Source organism: Pleurodeles waltl, chromosome 2_2 (assembly GCF_031143425.1).
Source record: "Pleurodeles waltl isolate 20211129_DDA chromosome 2_2, aPleWal1.hap1.20221129, whole genome shotgun sequence".
NCBI lineage: Eukaryota > Metazoa > Chordata > Amphibia > Caudata > Salamandridae > Pleurodeles > Pleurodeles waltl.
Genome location: NC_090439.1, coordinates 1,125,868,452 through 1,125,889,545, shown reverse-complemented (window position 1 = coordinate 1,125,889,545; position 21,094 = coordinate 1,125,868,452). Strand labels below are relative to the sequence as shown.

General features: G+C 44.7%; 1 protein-coding gene across 11 annotated transcripts in view; it reads left to right on the top strand.

Annotated features, from left to right (window-relative positions):
- PLEC (plectin) overlaps window positions 1-18,272 on the top strand; it is an 831,873-nt gene extending 813,601 nt beyond the window's left edge. For all 11 annotated transcript variants that reach the window (XM_069220980.1, XM_069220972.1, XM_069220979.1 and 8 more), the window contains 2 exons: window positions 9,283-9,426; window positions 15,997-18,272. The gene's annotated coding sequence lies outside the window, so the exon portion shown is untranslated. The remainder of the gene's footprint in view (window positions 1-9,282; window positions 9,427-15,996) is intronic.
- The last annotated feature ends 2,822 nt before the right edge of the window (window positions 18,273-21,094 follow it).

Below are 21,094 nucleotides of genomic sequence, written 5' to 3'. Positions count from 1 at the left end.
CGAACAGATGTACACTGGGTAAGTGACATTTTCAGTTCGATGGCATCTGTCGCTGTAGATACACATGGTATGCATAGACTAGTAAGCAGTTAGTTCCCCATAAGCGGTGGTTTAGCCTGTAGGAGTAGAAGTTGTCTGAAATAGAGTTCTTAATACAGCTTGACCTACTGTAGCTTGTTGTGCGGATAGCACATCTATACAGTAGTGTTTGGTGAATGTGTGAGGCGTAGACCAAGTGGCTGCTTTACATATTTGGATGCATTTAACTATCCATCTGGCTATACCTTGTTTTGATATTGGGTTACCTGCATGAGGTTTTTGGAATGCAATAAATAGCTGTTTAGTTTTTCTGATGTTTTTTGTTCTGTCAATGTAGTACATTAATGCTCTTTTGACATCTAATGTATGTAGTGCTCTTTCAGCCACAGAATCTGGCTGTGGGAAAAAAACTGGTAGTTCTACTGTTTGATTTAGATGGAATGGTGAAATAACTTTTGGTAAAAATTTTGGATTAGGTCGTAGGACGACCTTATTTTTATGTATTTGTATAAAAGGCTCTTGTGTTGTGAACGCTTGAATTTCACTTACTCTTCTTAGAGATGTAATGGCGATGAGAAAGGCAACTTTCCAGGTTAGGAATTGTATTCCGCAAGAGTGCATGGGTTCGAAAGGTGGGCCCATGAGTCTTGTTAGAACCACGTTTAGGTTCCATGAAGGAACAGGTGGTGTTCTTGGTGGTATAATTCTTTTAAGCCCCTCTATGAATGCTTTGATAACTGGTATCCTATACAAGGAAGTTGAATAGGTAGTTTGCAGGTATGCAGATATTGCTGCAAGGTGTATTTTAATAGAAGAGAAGGCTAGCTTTGCTTTTTGTAAATGGAGCAAGTAATTTACTATATGTTTTGGAGTTGCGTCTAGTGGTTGTATCTGATTATGATGGCAGTACCAAACAAATCTTTTCCACTTACTTGCGTAGCAGTGTCTAGTGGATGGCCTTCTGGCCTGCTTTATGACTTCCATACACTCTTGGCTAAGTTGTAAGTGTCCGAATTCTAGGATTTCAGGAGCCAGATTGCTAGATTCAGCGATGCTGGGTCCGGGTGTCTGATCTGTTGGTTGTGTTGCGTTAACAGATCTGGTTTGTTGGGCAGTTTGATGTGTGGTACTACAGACAGATCTAGCAGTGTTGTGTACCAGGGTTGTCTTGCCCACGTTGGTGCTATTAAAATGAGTTTGAGTTTGTTTTGACTCAATTTGTTTACTAGGTAAGGAAGGAGAGGGAGAGGAGGAAAAGCATAAGCAAATATTCCTGACCAGTTCATCCATAGGGCATTGCCTTGGGATTGCTTGTGTGGGTATCTGGACGCGAAGTTTTGGCATTTTGCGTTCTCTTTTGTTGCAAATAAGTCTATTTGTGGTGTTCCCCAGAGTGTGAAGTAGGTGTTCAGAATCTGTGGGTGGATTTCCCATTCGTGGACTTGCTGGTGATCTCGAGAGAGATTGTCTGCCAGCTGATTCTGGATCCCCGGAATAAACTGTGCTATTAGACCAATTTGATGGTGGATTGCCCACTTCCATATTTTTTGAGCTAACAAGCTTAACTGCGTTGAATGTGTTCCTCCTTGTTTGTTTAGATAATACATCGTTGTCATGTTGTCTGTTTTGACAAGGATGTATTTGTGGGTTATGATTGGTTGGAAAGCTTTTAGTGCTTGAAAAACTGCTAATAATTCTAGATGATTTATATGCAGTTTTGTTTGATGTATGTTCCATTGTCCTCTTATGTTGTGTTGATTGAGATGTGCTCCCCACCCTGTCATGGAAGCATCTGTTGTTATTACGTACTGTGGCACTGGGTTTTGGAAAGGCCGCCCTATGTTTAAATTTATACTGTTCCACCATAGAAGCGAGAGGTAAGTTTGGCGGTCTAGCAACACCAGATCTAGAAGGTGACCCTGTGCTTGAGACCACTGTGAGGCTAGGCACTGTTGTAAGGGCCTCATGTGCAGTCTTGCGTTTGGGACAATGGCTATGCATGAGGACATCATGCCTAGGAGCTGTAGTATTGTTCTTGCTTGTATTGTTTGGTTTGGAGACATGTGTTGAATGACTCTGTTGAAATTGTGGATCCTTTGTGGAGTTGGCGTTGCTACTCCTTTTGTCGTGTCTATTATGGCTCCTAGATATTGCTGTACTTTGCTTGGCAGAATGTTTGATTTTGCAAAGTTGACGGTGAACCCTAGTTTGTAGAGGGTTTGTATGACTTGATTTGTGTGGTTTGAGCATTGTGTGAGCGAACTGGTTTTGATTAGCCAGTCGTCTAGATACGGGAACACATGTATTTGCTGCCTTCTGATGTGTGCAGCGACTACTGCTAGGCATTTTGTGAATACTCTTGGAGCGGTTGTTAAACCAAAAGGCAATACTTTGAATTGGTAATGTATTCCTTTGAATACAAACCTTAGATATTTCCTGTGTGATTGATGTATTGGTATATGGAAATATGCGTCCTTGAGGTCTAGGGTTGTCATGTAGTTGTGTTTTTTGAGCAATGGTAACACTTCTTGTAGTGTGACCATGTGAAAGTGGTCTGATTTGATGAATGTGTTTACTACTCTGAGGTCTAGAATTGGTCTCAGTGTTTCGTCCTTTTTTGGTATCAAGAAGTACAGTGAATAAACTCCTGTGTTTATTTGTGTGCTTGGTACTAATTCTATTGCATTTTTTTGCAGTAGTGCTTGAACTTCTATCTCTAGAAGCTGTGAATGGTATTTTGATAAATTTTGTGATTTTGGTGGTATGTCTGGAGGGAATTGCAGGAATTCTATGCAATAACCATGTTGGATAATTGCTAGGACCCCTGTGTCTGTAGTTATTTTGTCCCATGCTTCGTAATATTGACGTATCCTCCCCCCCACTGGTGTTGTGTGGGAGGGGTGAGTGACGTGTGAGTCACTGCTTGTTGGTAGTGGTTTTGGGGCTTTGAAATCTTCCTCTATTCCTAGGGAATTGCCCCCCTCTATACTGGCCCCGAAAACCTCCCCTGTACTGTCCCTGGTAGGTGGGCGGTGCGGACTGTGAGGTGCTAGCTTGTGTGGCCTGACCCCGAAACCCTCCTCTAAAAGGTGTTTTGCGGAAGGTGTTATAAGATCCTCTGCTCTGCGGGGAGTAGAGTGCGCCCATGGCCTTGGCAGTGTCAGTGTCAGTGTCCTTCTTGAGCTTTTCTATGGCTGTGTCGACCTCCGGACCGAACAGAAGTTTTTCGTTTACTGGCATGTTAAGCACTGCCTGCTGAATTTCTGGCTTGAATCCAGACGTTCTGAGCCATGCGTGCCTACGGATGGTAACCGACGTATTAATGGTCCTTGCGGCCGTGTCTGCTGCATCCATGGAGGAGCGTATTTGATTGTTGGAAATGTTTTGACCCTCCTCAACAACCTGTTTTGCTCTTTTTTGCAGATCTTTTGGGAGATGTTCAATGAGATGCTGCATCTCATCCCAGTGGGCTCTGTCGTATCGCGCTAGCAGCGCTTGTGAATTTGCGATGCGCCACTGGTTTGCTGCTTGGACAGCAACCCTCTTCCCGGCTGCATCGAACTTCCTGCTTTCTTTATCTGGGGGAGGTGCATCCCCAGAAGTGTGTGAATTTGCCCGTTTTCTGGCAGCCCCTACCACCACAGAATCTGGTGGCAGCTGAGAGGTGATGAATACAGGGTCCGTAGGAGGCGCCTTATACTTTTTGTCCACCCTAGGCGTCACTGCCCTACTTTTAACTGGCTCCTTGAAAATGTCCTTTGCATGGCGTAGCATGCCTGGGAGCATCGGCAGGCTTTGGTAGGAGCTGTGGGTTGAAGAGAGGGTGTTAAATAAAAAATCATCCTCTACTTGTTCGGAGTGTAGTTCCACATTATGGAATAGTGCTGCTCTAGCCACCACTTGTGAGTAGGCTGTGCTGTCTTCCGGTGGTGATGGCCTAGTTGGGTATGTGTCTGGGCTGTTATCAGACACTGGTGCGTCGTACAAGTCCCACGCATCCTGATCTTGGTCATCGTGGCTCATGGCGGTGTGAGCTGGCGAATGTGACGGGGTGTAAGTTGGCGAAGCCGGAGTTACAGGTGGAGGCGAGGGAGGAGGTGTTACCTTTTGTGCTGTTTGTTGCTGAGGAGTAAACTGAAGCGTTCTCTTTCGTTTGACAGGTGGAAGGGTACTGATCTTCCCAGTCCCCTGCTGAATAAAGATACGCTTTTGCGTGTGATCCACGTCAGTGGATTGCAGTTCTTGTTCAAATCTATGTTTCTTCATTTGTGAAGACATAGAATGCTCTTCAGTATAGGAGCCTGAAACAGGGTCTGATGTCGCTTTTTTCGGCCCCGAAAACCCTGTTGATTGTTTTTTCGGCTCCGAGGTAACCTTCCTCTTTTTCTGTGCCGAAAATTCTTGGCCTCTATGGTCTTCGGCGCCACTGTCTCGGCGTCGATCCGTGTCGACACCGAACTCTCGGTGTCGATGCTTCTGTTTAGCACTCTCTCGGTCCCGAGGAGGCTGCGTGCCGGTGTCTCGACCGAAGTCGGACGATCTCGACACTGAATGGGCCTTTTTCGGTGCCGATTGTTGGTCACCCAGAATTTGGGTGGAGCCATGGCCGGTTGGCAGTGGCGTCCCCTGGGCCTTCTTTCCTTTTTTAAGTTCTGATCTCGACGTCTTACTCACAGTTTTTGTAGAGTCTAGCTCGTCGGAGTCTGAATCCTGGATGGAAAAGGATTCCTCCTGTTCCTCTTCTGTCTCGAACTGTCGACGCTCCTTTGGCGTGGACGCCATCTGCAGTCTTCTCGCTCGATGGTCGCGCAGAGTTTTTCGGGACCGGAACGCCCGACAGGCCTCACAGGATTCTTCGCTGTGCTCGGGTGACAGGCACAGGTTACAGACCGAGTGTAGGTCCGTATAAGGATATTTGTTGTGGCATTCGGGGCAGAATCGAAACGGGGTCCGTTCCATCGGCGTTGTTCTCCACGCGGTCGGGCCGACTAGGCCCCGACGGGGTGCCGAAATCTACCCCGAAGGGCACCGAAGCGCTTCGATGTTCAACGCGTCGTCGTATGTGTCTATCTCGAACCGGATCGCAACGATACCGTCGAAAATCTTCCGTTTTCAGCTATCTTTCCGTTCCGAAACCCGGAGCGACAGGAACACGTCCGAACCCGATGGCGGAAAGAAAACAATCGAAGATGGAGTCGACGCCCATGCGCAATGAGCACAGAAGGAGGAGTCACTCGGTCCCGTGACTCGAAAACACTTCTTCGAAGAAAAACAACTTGTAACACTCCGACCCAACACCAGATGGCGAGCTCATGCATACCATGTGTATCTACAGCGACAGATGCCATCGAACTCCATATTTTCTGCTCAATGAGTGTGATTTCCTCTATTGATGAACAATATATTAAGTAGGCCATGGATGTACTGCCTGTGGGCAGTAGGTAGAATGCCTTTTTTATAATAGGCTTACTGGCCTTGTATGTTTCCAACCCTGTGAGCTGCATCCACATACACTGTGTACCACAGGTCAACTTCACTCATATGCGCAACAAACAGGAAGCCAACCACCATCATCACATGCTGAGCACATGGCACCCGTGTACCATATACTGAGCACACATGATATGTTACATAGCACTGAATACTGCAATTCATCCATTTCTAAGCGCTGTAAATAACATTTTACAATTACTCAATTGATGGTACTCAATTTATGAACTGAAGGAACTGGGGAAGGCCGAGTCAGCCTTGCTCGGATGCAAACTCATGACCGCCAGCACAGCTCACTTCGCCAGTAGTGAGCATTCATCTCACTGAGCCATCTCACCGGCTCGTCAGCCTAAGTGCAGGGCAACCAGGTGTTCTGTACCACAATCCGAATACAGTTCAACCAGGTCAGGCCTACACATTGAGCACCCATTAACCTGCTGCAGTGTTGCCACACACTGAACACACATCAATCCAGGCACATCAGCCCGTCACTTTCACCCGTTTGTACGTAGCACACGTTGAACACACCCATCTTATCTTGGTACCACATATATGCTTAACAAGTGTCACACTGAACCCGTGGACTACGGATAAGCTGAGCTCACATCCGATCTAGCCACCATACTAAAACCAATTGGATCTCTGCAAAACACTGAGAACTGATGTACACTTCACACCGAGAACAAGTCTCCGCAGCGCTATGTGCCCCAGAATCACTGAGCACAAAACAGCCACTGAGTGCAAGTGAGGTTGGACCTGTATACTATAGACTTAATGTACCGCACCACATTATGAAACCCGTCGCTGTGGCCCCCTGCACCCTAGAAATACATACGGCATGTCAGCAGATACTCTGTATCAAAAACTCTGCAGGACCCTGGAATCACAAGTTCAGATCTGCATAGCGCATGCTGAGAAACCTGTCTGCACAGCCCTTTGTGACACCCCTACTTTGTGCATCATGTACAAAGCACTCACTCAGACACCACTTTTACTGCTTCCAGATGCAGTGCTCTTTGCTCTTCTGCCGCACCGTCTTTCCTACCTTTTCTTGCCTCATTCTCTGCATTTTAGTTTGTCTCTGATTTTCTCAACCTTCTACCTATTTGTGCTTCCCTCTCTCCACACTAACCTTTTTCCACCCTTTGCACCTGCTTCCCTCCCTTCCATCTTACCCCGCTCTGGTTTCTCTTACCTATTCCGACTTCTTATGTCCTTTCATATCTTCTTGAACACTAGTCACCCTGTTTCTCGCTTGCCTTTCTCTCTCACTTCTCTTGACTGCTCTTTGTAGGGAAGTACCCTCTTTTTGGCATGGTTACCCCCACTGTTTGCCTGCTGTCAGTGTGTTTTGACTGTGTTCACCGGGATCCTGCTAACCAGGACCCCAGTGACTATGCTCTCTCCTCTAAATTTGATTGCTTAAGACTTTGAACACCCCACAATTGCCATACTGGTGCCCCCATATAAGTCCCTAGTACATGTTCCTTAGGTACACAGGGCATTGGGGCACCAGGGGTTCCCCATGGACTGCAGCATGTATTGCACCACCCATGGGAGCCCATGCGAAATATGTCTGCGTGCAAATGTGCATGCACTCTTTCACCACAGTTTACTGCAAGTAACCTCTATGTTAAGCACTCTTAGCCCAGAAGGTGGGGTGCAGGTACCTGTGTGTGAGGGCACCCCTGCATGAGCAGAGGTGCCCCTACAAACTATAGCTCCATTACACTGGACTTCATAAGTGCAGGGACCCCATTTTACCTGTGTACTGGACACAGGTCACTACCTGAGTCCAGCTGCATAAGGGTAACTCTGAACCTGGGCATGTTTGGTATCAAACATGTCCGAATCATACCCCAATATGGTAGCCAGTATTGGCTGTATGATTCCATGCACTCTGGGGGCTCCTTAGAGGGCCCCCAGCCTTGCTAATACTAGTCTTCTGGGGTTTTCCAGGCATCCTGTGCTGCTGCCACCCCTCAAACAGGTTTCTGCCCTCCTGCTGCTTGACCAGTTCAGGCAGAGGAAGGCAAAACAAAGGATTTCCTGTGGGGGAGGGAGGTAATACCCTTTCCCTTGTAAACAGGAGATACATGACTTGGTAGGGGTACCCTCCCCAAGCCACTGGTATGCTTTGAAGGGCACATTTGGTGCCCTCTATGCATAAACGGGTTTTCACCAGTCCAGGGACCCCCGGTCCCTGCTCTGTCGCAAAACTGGACAATTGAAAGGCGAGTGACCACTCCCATGTCCATCAGCACCCTAGAGGTGGTGCCCAGAGCCCCTCCAGGTGGCCACTTGATTCTGCCATCTTGAATCCAAGGTAGGCAGAGGTCCCTGGGAGCATCTGAGTGGCCAGGTCAGGCAGGTGATGTCACAGCCCCCTCCTGATAGGTGGTCACCATGCTAGGTGACCAATCCCCCTCCTGGGCTATTTACGGTCTCCCAATTGGGTGGGTCCTCAGATTCGACGTGCAAGATTCCAGCAGGACTCCTCTGCATTATTTACTTCATCTTATTCATTAGATTGCAGACTCAAAAGTATAAAAACTAAACAAACAAGACAGCAGAACTTCTCACTCTATGCACCCATGATCTGGAACAATATGCCAATATCTATTAGGACCACTCTAAGCCAGCTTCAATATAGGAAAGAGTTTAAAACTCACCTCTTTACAGAAGATATCACGATGGATTAACCATCAACAATGGGGGCTTCCTCTTCTTTTACTCACTGAGCTTATGCTAGTTTTCGACCTAGTACAGAGCTACACTGACTTTTGACTAGGTTTGCCCTATAGAAATGTCATATGCATGCATACATACAGACCTACACAATCCTTGTCCACTACGTTCCTGCTTACCCGCTTCCCTCCTGTTTTCTCACCTCTGCCATTTCCCTGGCATCTCGCCTCTTGCGTTGCCTTCTCCACATCCCCTTAGGCTTCTCTCCTCCCTTGCTCTGTACCAGTGTTTTCAATTAAACTCATCCTTCTCCCTTCTCTTTCCATCCCCATACCTTCAAATTTCCCTCTTTCTGCCACCTCTTCTCCTTTCTCGCTTTCTTGAATACTGTTTCCCCTGACAGGCCCTTATTACAAGTGGCCCTTTAAATAATGGTGTGCGGTAACTCCTGTTACAGCACATACCAAAATTATAAGTTTTGCAGATAACACTGCACAATTATTCACAAGTAAATGTATGAAGGTCAACACTGCATACATTTACTGTGAAATGCCTGTTAACTACAGGAATATAACAATTTTGAAGCACTTAGAAAGCACTAAAACCAGAAAGTTATCTACCCCCACCCCCAAAACGTGTCATAGGTGCCACTGATCACACACAATAATGTCATGCCCCCTTGGAGTCTGTTTGTTGGGTGCGATACCGGGCAACATAGAATGAGGCCCCTTGTCTTCTCATACCACTCCCTCCCTCTTTTCATCTCCCTCATGCTTTCCAGCCTCCCTCCATTCTCACCACTCTTCCTTAGTTCTCACTATCCTGCTTGCCTGTTAGCTTCTCCGCCCCATCCTTCCTGCACTTATTTTTGTCACTGCCTTCCCAGCCTTTTCACCCCCTCAGTTTTTAAACCTCTCCATTTATTTTCACCTCCTGCTTTGACTCTCGACTGTATCTAACCCTCACCCACCATTTTACCTTCATCTTTTGTTCTGTACTTCTGCAAGGTACATTTCTGTTAGTGTGTTCACATATTGTTCTTCTCTCCACTCATGTCGGTGTCAGACCGTACACCCCAGTCACACACAGGAGGCCACATCGCCACTGGAGGAGCTTCTGAGCTGGGTTACAGATGTCAGCCGGTCATGGACCGCAACCTCAACTGGAATTTGCGGCCATTTCCGTCAGTCAAGCTGCTATAATGCACAGGTAATGTTTATCCCATATCAAAAGTGCTAATGTGTAGTTAAATTCAGTATACAGTTACAGCTGCAATGATGCTCCATAGACTTATAAAGTAGCACCTATGGTGAAATTCACCATACCTGCACTATCTAGCTAGCTTCTCAAAAAATCACAAACAATGCCATGAATGGAGCAGCACTTAAGCAAAAACAAATTTTGCTTGGGGCTACAGGTCCTGAGCTTGTCAACAAAGTGCTACATCCATAAGAAGGAGCTCTAAAAGAACTTCAGAGCATATTTATACAGCCCTGCAGAGAGGGATCACATTCACAGCAGAGCATTCCTCGGAAGTCGATACAGACTTATCAGTCTGCATATTATGGAACCATAGCAATGGGAAATAGAATAAAATGATGTACACAGTATTTACCAAAAGTGAGAACAAACAAGTATAGATTTGTTCGCCATTCAGATGAATATAAAATGCAAAGACTGTACCCAGATACCAACAGACGTGGTCCCGGCTAAACAGCTGTTTTAAGTCCTATGCAAATGCAAATAAACGAGGAAGAGATGCAAGTTGCCTTGCACGCTTCATTTCAAACGCTTTATTATTAATTAACCATCATGTCAGTATTGAAAGTAAATAAACTACACAAGTGGGTTACAAAAGTGGGTTAAGGCAAACGTATTTAGAAAAGGTAGTGCTTTGCCCACCCCTAACGTTCGTACCAAAGGATGTCTCACAGTAAAATGGAAATCTGATAGAGACTTCTAGCAGGAGATTCCATACCCTTGCATTTCCAAGGCATCAGACTGGATCCAGAAACCTTTGCATTACCAGTACCCCACGCGCCGTTGGGTGGCTTTGTTTGGTTCCACGCTTGTCACCTATATAGGCACCACCCAGGCGCGTGGATGTCAGTTTTTCTTTCAGTGCCAGTTAGACACATTTTTCGACTTTGTCCACCATTTTTGGAAGTGTGTCAAGGATGTTTTCAAGGAAGACAGGTTTTAAGCTGTTTGGCGCATCACCATGCCATGTTGCTTACAGCCCCCCCCCCCTTCCCAATCTGGTCTGTTAATGGTGTCCTGAGTGTGACCATGAATCAAAGTTGTCCCTGGACTGCCAGGTGATGGTGCCGTAAGCTTTGAGGGAGGGGTCCCTAAAGTTGCTTGCGGCCTGGCTGTCGACTCCAGCAAGCGTGACTCCTAGGAGGTCTCGGTCCTGATCGTGGAGAAGGTCACGGGACCATTCTGGGAGCCCCAAGTCCTCTTCATCAAACTCGAGGTCCTCAGAACACTCAGGAAAAAGACACAAGAAGAAGTCCAAATGGACTTCGACTTCACCTCAGCCGACGCGACGAGTGAGGAACATTGGCATTCCAGGCACGGTTCTGCAGAGCCATTGCCAGGTCTGACTCCTGCCTCTCCCTGAATCCCAGAGCAAATTAAAGAATTTTACGAGGCAATGCACCTTGTCTTTAAGCGGGCCGACCCCTCCGGAGCACCTTAAGGTCCAAAGGGGTCGTAGGAAGCCTCATCAGGTTCCGCACTGGTGGCTCTGGCCTCTGCTCCGATGAGGTCTGACGGATCCGATCTCAAATCTGGATCAGCGCCGGTCGTGCCAATGTGACCTTCTCTGGTACCTATCCTGACCCCAATGCTCATGGCTCTGCACTTCTGGCGTGGAAAGTCGTGAAAAGTAAGTGACATCTGCGCTCCTGGGTGGCACTTATATAGGTGACCGCAGCGTCAATTCCGGTGCCAAAGACGCTGTACAGAACTAAAGAAGCCACCCGATGGCATGCAGGGGTACTGCTCACACAAAAGTTTTCTGGATCCAGTCTGATTCCTGGGAAATTCAAAGGTAAGGAATCTGCAGCTGGCTATTGTCTCTACCAGATAATGCATTACTGAAGGTTTTAAGTAACTTGTTTTACAGAACTAGAAGCCTTCTTTAAGAACGTTTCCGACCAATCTGGAATGGAATGTACATGTCGTCTGTGTTAATTTATTTGTAGTGTGTAAACAATGCCTATGTTTAGCATTAAGGTGCACTTAGGAGAGCACTAATGCAATGTGTAACATGAGGACAGACTTTAAAAACACTATTTAACGATCTGTCTTCTACTAAAATTCTAATAGGCTAATTCAAATTTTAAGTCAGTACTGCCCTGATAGATGCTCCAGTTATACAATCGTGTTATAGATATGCAGGAATATGATTGCAAATGAGGCTTAGAATGTGCTCTGCAAGGTAGCAAGGATCAACTTGTGGTTTGGTCCATGTATACATAAATGTTTGAAGTCAGGCACAGGTAAAATATGCAGGTGGGAAATTCACTACTTAAGAACTTTTTAAAAACAGCTTCAACTCACCTAACCGATTCATGCTGTTATTTAAAATGGTTACTAAAAACAGTTTTGCAGGCAGCAGAAATATTTTTTTCGTCAAAATATATATGTACACACGAACTTCTCTAGATATAGTTGCATGCAACCTCACTCGAGAGCCTTTATGACAGGTTGATTCAGAAATCACTGTTGTGTTATCTAGATGCAAATAACATCTGAAGATGCTTCTGTCAAATAAGGCATTGTAAAGCACTGGTTTCACATAGACAGATTGTGGTAGATACACAGTATGCCTATGTTTAACTATTCAGGCTTTAGAGCTCCTGTTACTGTATTATTTACAGGCAAGGACACTTTCCTTACACTTATAGATAGAAAATGTCCCTAATTTGGGAGGCATTACAAACAATAGACAGTTGATTACACGGTTGGGGGTTAAAGTCTGTGAGAAGCTGTGTAGTAAATAAAAGAAAGATAACCTGTATTCCTAGGCTTCGCTCATTGGTATTATCACTAAATACGTAAAAGGTAAAACATCTTAACGCAACACCATTCCAGGATTGTTTTTTAATAAAAAATGTAAATAAAAGGTTACAATTTTTTATTTACGGCCTTTTTTGTTTTAAAAAGTCAAATAAACTACCAAACAATACATTTGGCTGAAAACGACCCCTTTTAAAACCTCTACAAACTAGGCCTCTAATAGGCTGGGTACATTCTGTGCCAAAAAAATACGGAACCTTTAAGAGACTCCAGAGTCAACAAGCAGGTTGCTTTGAAGGAAATACAGTGAATTATTCCTGGAAATATAGCCTTTTCACCAGAGTCTTTTAAATAAGAGGTGGGAGGGTTGTTTAGGAATTCAGGTAGAATACCCATGACAGGTAACTAGGATCAAATGTAAGTAACTTTTTCTTCTCTGTCATGGGACTCTCTGATATCCATACTAGTTAGAATGCAGTAAGATAAATACACTCGCTCCTGGAGGGAAATTTCGAAGGACGATGGTAACAAGGGGGACAAGTATTCCTGAGAAAATAATTTAAGTAATGAGGTCTGACCACCCAGAGTAACTGTTCTGGAGTCAGCGTCTGTACAGTAATACCATGCAGAAGTGTGCGCCAACCTACAGGTTGCTGCTTTGCCGGAAAAGGCACATTCCCACATGAGAGCAGTAGTACTTGTGTTGCCGGGAGTAGATCAAGCTTACTCACAAGGACCTTTCCAAACTTGTTGTAACAAGTTTATTAAGCAAGCTACAATCTACCTACAGTTTGATTTGATGAACACAAAACTGTGACTACTGTACCGTAATTTTTGAGTAACAGTTTACTGTTGAATGGATTTAGTCTTGTCTGGGTAATGTTTCAAAGTTCTTTTAACGTCCAGATAATGAAGCATTCTTTCAGCCATAGATGAAAGATCTGGAAAGAACGTAGGGAGTGACCGACTGACTGATATGAAAGTCTAAAATTACTTTGGGAAGACAAGAAGGGAGAGTTCTAAAATAAATTTTTGTTTTGTGGAAAACTACGTATTAGCCCTCCGATCATAGAGCTTGAAGCTCACTCACTCTCTTGACCAGTGATATGGGGCCAGATGTACAACGTATTTTTCCAGTCGCAAATTCCCAGTTCACAGAATCGTGCCATTTGCAAATGCAAATGTTTATGGGTTTCAGAGAGAGTCACCTGGCAGAGAAGGATTATTTATATTGGGAGTGGTAACTGGGATGCCACTGCCAGTTGGCAAATGGGTCTTTACAGAGGGGTGGATGCTAGATGAGAAAATACTTGCAGAGGGAAAAAGCTTTTATTAATGAGTTTCAAGTATTGGCATACTGTCTGTGGGCTGAGAACATTGTTTACAAACGTGGATGGGCTACAGACTGTGAGATATGTTGCCTGCTGTCAACAAATGCATTCAGAATACACTAGGTGCTGACTTTTAAAATTCTATAAAAACATTCTGGAGTTCTTTACAATGGTGAGTTATGAACTGTAACCTTTATACCCTACAGTAAAGACTTCGAAATGTACAGGCCGTGAGAGATGTAATCGACAGTCAGTATATGAATCCTTAGGGCTGGGAAGTGGTATAAACTGTGAACAAAGTTCTTCTAACAGCATCGATTACAGGCTGTGAAGTATGTGGGTTACCAAGAGGATAGGGGACTTCACACAGGTGTCTACAGAGAATGCAGGGTTTGTTACACCCCTCCACCAACACTGAGATATGGCGGATACTAACACAACCTCGCCCTGGTGAGTGTCCACACATCAATAGCTGAAATTCTTGCAACAGATTAAATTAACGTGGAGACATCTCATCTCTTTTCTCCATCTGTGATGAAACACGTAGACATGTGCTCTAGCATGTGAAGTAGTCTTGGTCATCCCTCACTCCAAGCCAAATGCTGCATGGTTCCTGTGTCCTCAGCAGGGTGACAACACGCAGTAGCACCAGTCACGCACTCTCACATTCTCAATAAAGAGAACAGGTCCCACCACCCACCAGGAAAAAGGACATCAACATGGAGCACCTGTCGTTCTGTGTGGTAATGCGCGCGTCTGCACTTACATCAAGATCAGTCCAATGACATGAAACAACTATATTAACTCCCTGCACAGCATGGGCAGATCAGAATGTCCAACGGGCTACTGAAGATGGCCCGTGTCTGACAGAATCACCTGTAGTGGCATACTGGTAGTACTGCAAGGATTTGTACAACACCTAGGCAACTGAACCAGACACACACTTAAATCTGAGAATAATTTTAACATACAGTACCCTCCCCAGCTTGTTTAATTTTATCTGATTAAAAAAATACAAATTCAAGCTTTCGGAGAAGCCTGATTGTGTTTTGTGACTTGGCGCTGTGGCGCTAACTTTCTGAATGGTGGGTATGATGAAGCTTTTACAATGTGAATTGCTGTGGTGCGGTGTTTAAAAAATGATGGTGCAATGGTGAAGATGCATTTGATGTGTGAACGTTGGAGTAACCTTTGCTACTAAACAGTGGATTTAGTTGACTTACCTTTGCTGCTCTAATAATGTACGGTGGAGGCTTTAAGCAGAGTTGGCAATTCCTGTGCGAAAAAATTGAGGTCATTTTTCCTATATGCATCTGATTATGAAGATGCTGTTTTAATCATGATTTTAAGCAGATGGTATGGAACGTGTGTGTGACTTTTACATGGATGGAGTATTGTTGATGGCTATTGAATATGACCCCTGTTTTCGTGAATGGTGGGTCTCCGCTCTAGTCCTTGTTTTAGTGAGTAGTATCTTGCTGATGTGGATCTTAGTGATTGGATGGTTACTGGTATAATCATTCTTACTAAGTGGTAGATTATTTCTGAGGTCTTTCAGTACTGAAAGGAGTAACTGCTGATGTTGGCCTCTTCAACGACGAGTTGTTTAAGGCCCTTGCATATGTGATAGTTGTAGTTATTTGTTAATTCATCTGTATTATTTGGTGGAGCGTTTGTGTGGAATATATTTTGTCAGAAGTATGGGCTTGCTTTAGTGAACGGTGGGATGTTTCTGTTGCCATCCCTGCATTGGTGAATCATCAAGTGTTACTGTAGGCTTTGTTTTAGTGAATGAGTGCAGATGGGGCTCTAGTTAAGTGAATGATGTATTAATAGGCAAGAACGTGCTTTAGCAAAATGAGTGCTGCTGATGTACACATTGATGTTGTGAATTGCTTGTTGTGTGGGCCTAGATATAAGTGAATGGTTGGTCTGTGTGTCTTGGTCTAGAGGCTAGTTTGTTCCTGGGTTACAACTTAGGCAATGGCTGGTTGTTTGCCTGGGCCCTGCATTGGGCACTGTTTCAATGAATAGTTTAATGGTGGCATTGGTTTAACATTAGTGGCTGGCCTTCTGCTGGTTCTTATTCGTCAATTGTCTTCTGTTGGTGTGGTTCTATTTAGCTATGAGAGTATGCCTTAGTTTAGTGAATGCTGAATTATTGTTGAGGGCTGTGGTTCATTCAAAGGTTGCCTTTTGGTATGGGCCTTGCTTTTGGGAATGGTAAGATGTTGGTCTCAAATTCTGTTTGATGAATACAGAGGTTTTTGTAATCTTGCTCAGCAAATGACTGTGTTGTTGGGGATCTTGTTTTTGATGGCGTATTCATTCCAGTATTTTATTTTTTCATTTCATGTGCTGTCTTTTGTTTGATTCAACTAAATTCCATCATATTATTTTCATTTTTCCACCTTTGTTTTAGTGTTGATGGATGTCCAGGTTGAACCCGAGCTGCTCCTGCCTGCTGGCGAGGAGTCTGCAGCACAGTATTGCTAGGAGGCGTCCTGTACAACTATCCAGACACCTGTAAAACAGCTTTGCCCCTGCACGTCTGCCCTGTCCTGTGGTACTGGAGAGCTGTGCTTCTGTGAGACTGGTGTATCACACCAGTGGGTTCACCACACAGCACTGTGCTGAGGTGGGGACCAGGGCTCACTTCTTCCTTGAGATTCCTTGCAGATCTGATCTACAACATTGGTGGTTGTTCACAAAGGCACAATGCTCGGAATCCAACAAAAATAAAAGGATAGACACAAAGAAGCTCTGGACTGATGGGATAGTGGGCAGGGGCTGGTGCATTTGTAGATGTTATAATGGCAGGCATGACTTGACGTCTGAAATGGACAAGATTATTAGAAAATTCTCCAAGAAGTACAGGGGGATACAAGTTGTTGTTTTTGGTGCTTTTGACACAGTTAAACTGCAACTCAGCATATCTCAGGGATTTCACCTGAATTCTGGCAAACTCGTGGATGCCTTTGGCGTGTCAATTATAAACAGTGAAGAAATGGGGCATATGAACTACCTACCTAAAGACTGCCCTGTCGTAACCTGTCCAATTATGCTATACCAACTTAGGGGATAATGTTCTAGCGCGATTGCAGCAATAATGAACGACGGGCAGGACATGCCAAAGGTTCAAAGTCTCCGGCATTATCTTTAAACCATCGGCATTTAACACACCGGAAAAGATTCCAGCCCAGGGACATTGCTTGTATATTAATTGTATTTTTAACGATTTTAGGAGGACAATAGAATTCCTTTTTAAAAGAACTTATAAATGCTCATGGGAAGGAAAATGTGTCTTTTCCTGTTTGTTGATGCCTATGGCATTAAGGTGTCAGTGGCAATGTCTTTTAGACGACTGAAAGGCGAGATTCTCATCCTTTTCACCATGTCTGTCATTGTGATGAGCGACAATTGTAATCAGAAGACTTTCAAATGCAATTTACATTAAAGAACGGCAGCAAAACTGGATCAGCTCTTCCCCATCTGTCCTTCCTATCACCCAAAGACTGTGTAAGGAACCGAAACACGCCGCGATATAATGGAAGGCCAGTACAGTTTGCGATGTAGGTTTAGCTCTCAGAGACACCCATTAGTTTATGCTGAATGCAGCCCCCGTCAGCATCAGTTCCTTAGCCCTTTGCCGCTACTAGCATGGGTTTCCAATGAAGGTCAGTGGTTCAGGAGGAAAAGGCCAGTTTAGCCATTGTACTCAGTAGCCTCCCTAACTAGCCGGCTGACCTACCTACCACCGTCTCCCCTTCCTGGCCTCGGTGTCTGCGTGCCATCTCCCACAAACCCCTTCCTGGCAATGATACACAGTGCAGTCTGGCCACTTCTAACCTTCTTTCACATGGACCTTCTTACCCCTCTTCCATGCTTTGACCATGATGCACCTGCCTACGTTGCCCACCTCCCTCAAATCCACCCATCCTGGATGTGATGTACCAAAACCTTCCAGCTCTCAACCGTGCCTGGCCACGATACAGCAGAACTCTGCCCCTTCCCCATGTCCTGGCTTCAATGCACAGGCATAAGTGCCTGGAAGATTCAGAGGCTGCTACACCACGGATGTAAATATTAGAGACGCCGGAAACAAAATGGCCGTCTTATCATTTTGATACATTCAATTCCAAGCGGCTGTTTCAGGGTTCTGCAATATAGCATCACCCGCACAAACACAAACGTCCCAGTCTGTCCAACATTGTGTGTCGTCATTTCCTGTCCAGCAGCATATCCCCATAAGCTTTTGTGTCATTTACGCTCGGTGCAACTCTGTCACAGCTAATGTTGGTATATTGTTGTGCTAATCATTATTTGTATTATTTACAACTGCACTGTTTTATTTTGCATGCCATACTGTCAGTAACTGTTGCTCCCCGGTCCCTGGAGTTGTACGATGAGCCGGCCACTGTAACCGCTCTTCGTGCTGGCAGTCTCTTCAACATCTTCAGGTCAGCCGTTGCTCACTGGTCATACTACAGGACTGTGAGGTCCTGGTACGGCCTTAATTACTAAATGTATTATACCTTCTTTTTTGTGGCGGGGAGGGTTTGGGTGGGTGTTAATGGGGAAAAACACTAAGTAAATAAATGAAAATAATTGTACATAATTTGAAGTGTTTGTAAACAAGCAGTATGGAGCTGTGGTCTCTCAAATAGGAAAGTAAAGGATATTATATTGAATACAGAATCGATGCTGTCTGCCTTTTCCTTTTTTATTAGTTCCTGTTATTAGTACTTCTTAGTGAAAATGTGCATACCCCACCATCTTTGAATCCAGAAACCACTGGCTGAAAGTATACATGGGGTGTAGTGTGTGAATGAGTTTATTTGGTAATAAGCATCTCCAGTGCTTTATTAGTCACTACATCATCCAAGAAGGCTACATCTCTGCTTTTCTGAGAAGACTAGGTCAGAATTTGGGCTAAGTTTCTTTGGTTAGATTTGTTGTTTGCTATTCAATCATCCTGTGGTAGGGTCCAGAAACGGGCCCCCTTTTTTGCTCTTCGGCATAGACCAGAGAAGGGGCCATCACACTTCTGAGTGACGTCGAACATAACCCCACAATTGCACAGTACATGGTTGCCACCTTCAGAGTCTTTTTTTTCCTCTTTTAGGTTCAGAAGAAGTTACATGCTGTGGGTAGACAATCACTCAGAAGATTGGAGCAGTTCCCACGCATGGAAAGGTAGACATGAACGTAATGTCCACAACTAATCAGAAAATGTCCAGAAGAGAAGAAACATGCCCAAAAAGGAGACCGGTCTTTCTGCTTGGCTTCAACCAAAAGGGTTCCGATAATGTATGATCGGGTGGGTGCAGAGGATGCGACTATCCCTTGGTTGCTTCTGAATCCAGCAAGTCTCAGTAATGGAAAAAAAACGGTATTTATATTTTGTCCAAATTGGCATCATACATTGTCACAGACGGAAGCCTATATTGTCTGTAATATATGCCTTCCAAAGTACCATGAGCCAGGGGATAAAAAGCATACAAGATTTTCCTCCTGAGAATCTAGAATGTGCGAGAGAAACAACTTTGGGCACACTGTACAATGACGCAAGCAAAACAGAAACTTAAGTCTGTCAGACGAGGAGAACATGTTAGATGAGGCAGCAGAAACTCAGGAAGAACAAAGATCTGATGCTGAGGAGTCGGCATTGGTAGATCTGGAAGCTGGGGCCTTATTAAAAAAGGCATGAAAAGAGCATGTGTCGATGCCAGAAAACCATACACCCACAGGGCCATATGGTTTTCATGTGTCTGAGCTGAGAAACTCCGACTTGAAGACACCAAAATGGCCTTCAATGTCAAAGTATTCAACTGTCGATTCGACACAAAAACAAAACACCAGCGGGGACTAGCCTTTGCACTCTATCTTAACTCTGACAGAGGATTGCAGGAAGGTAAAAGACCCACACACAGGAAAAGATAAACCAAATCCTTTTGACGAGGAAGAGCAACGCGGTAGTCAACGTTGAACAGCAGGCTCACGACATTGAGAGGGAAAAAAAGACGGAGTTTTGAGGCCTGCAATTTCAGAGTTGCAGTGAAAGAAAATAAAAGTTTAGCAATACTATAAAGAAACAGACTTTTTTTTGCATGTTTAAATCACACTTGTCTCCCCATTTCAACTGAATTATACTAGTGAAATGGCTCTGAAATGCACTGAGCCCTGCTAAACAGGACTCAGTGCATGTGCTCTGTCTCTTAAAATAGCGCATCTTTAACTGGCTTGTGCATCCTGGGATGCCCAGATGCCACACTTCACAAGAAGTGGACATCAGGAGGGAGGGACCCTGGTAGGCCATTGGCTACCAGATGCATCCTACTCTGAGGGCATTTTATGTGCATAAATAGGGCAACATTGGCACCCAGATCTCAGATCCCAACTGGATTGGAAGAAGGACCGAGGAAGGACTGCCCTGCTGCACAGTGAAACCAGCAAAGAGAGGCTGCACTGTTGTGGACAACACCTGCTGGCTATCAAAGGAGAGGGACTGTACCTGTAGTGTCCTGTTCAAGGAGAAGTCGTCTCCAGAGCCCAACCACTGCCAAGAGACTCCAAGGGCTGCAAGCACAGAGACACAACAGCGGAAGAAGCTTGATGAGGCAAATTAGTAGCTCAAAGACTTCAACCCGCCACCAAAGCTGACTGGCTTCCCCAATGGAGCTGGTTGTCTAAAGTGACTCCGAGTGACCGCATTACACCTAGCCCAAACATGTTAGTGAGAAAGTTTCTAAGTGTCAAATTTGTTGAATTTGCCAATGCTCGTTTGAAGTTAAGTAAAATGATTTCATTTACTATATCTTGTGAATTCTATATCTCAGGAACCCCCCGGTGGATCATTTTCATTTTAGTATCTAAAAATACAGTATTTTTATAAAGATTTTGGATTTCTTTGGTGTCTTGATTTCTTCAATTGTTTTGGTGATATTTAAATGCTTTACACTTGTTGCCCTGTGTTAGCCCTGATGCTATGTGCCACAGCTACCCAGGGTTGAGCTGAAGGTTTGACAAACGAAACAAACAGGTCCTAGAGGGGGTTGTAAGTGTATAACACGGTGAGGCCACACAGCTATACCATATAATACACCCCATTTCTTCACAGATACTCTGAAATCATAAAGAATGCCTTCCAAGACCTTGAAAAAAGACCTCATGATGAAACATTTATAATCTTATACATTCCCTCAGAAATCACAGAGCCATAGACATAGACAGAGCAAAAGGTGGGCTTTTATGGTGTAGAAGTATAAACAGGCCTTGTTAGAAGTGGGCTAACATGAGGAGGAAGATCTATGGCAGGAGGTGGAGGCTGACTCCCTGGAGGAGGGACTGAAATCCGATCTGTCATGACCTTTACCATCAGATGATCTGTTGTACATCTCAGTAGTCAAAAGAACAGCAAGTATCTATAGGGTACAGATCAAAGATGAAAAATCAAAGGCCTGATCATCACTGAAAACACTTCTCCCACTCCAAGAAAGGAATCAGTTCTTGCCCATGCT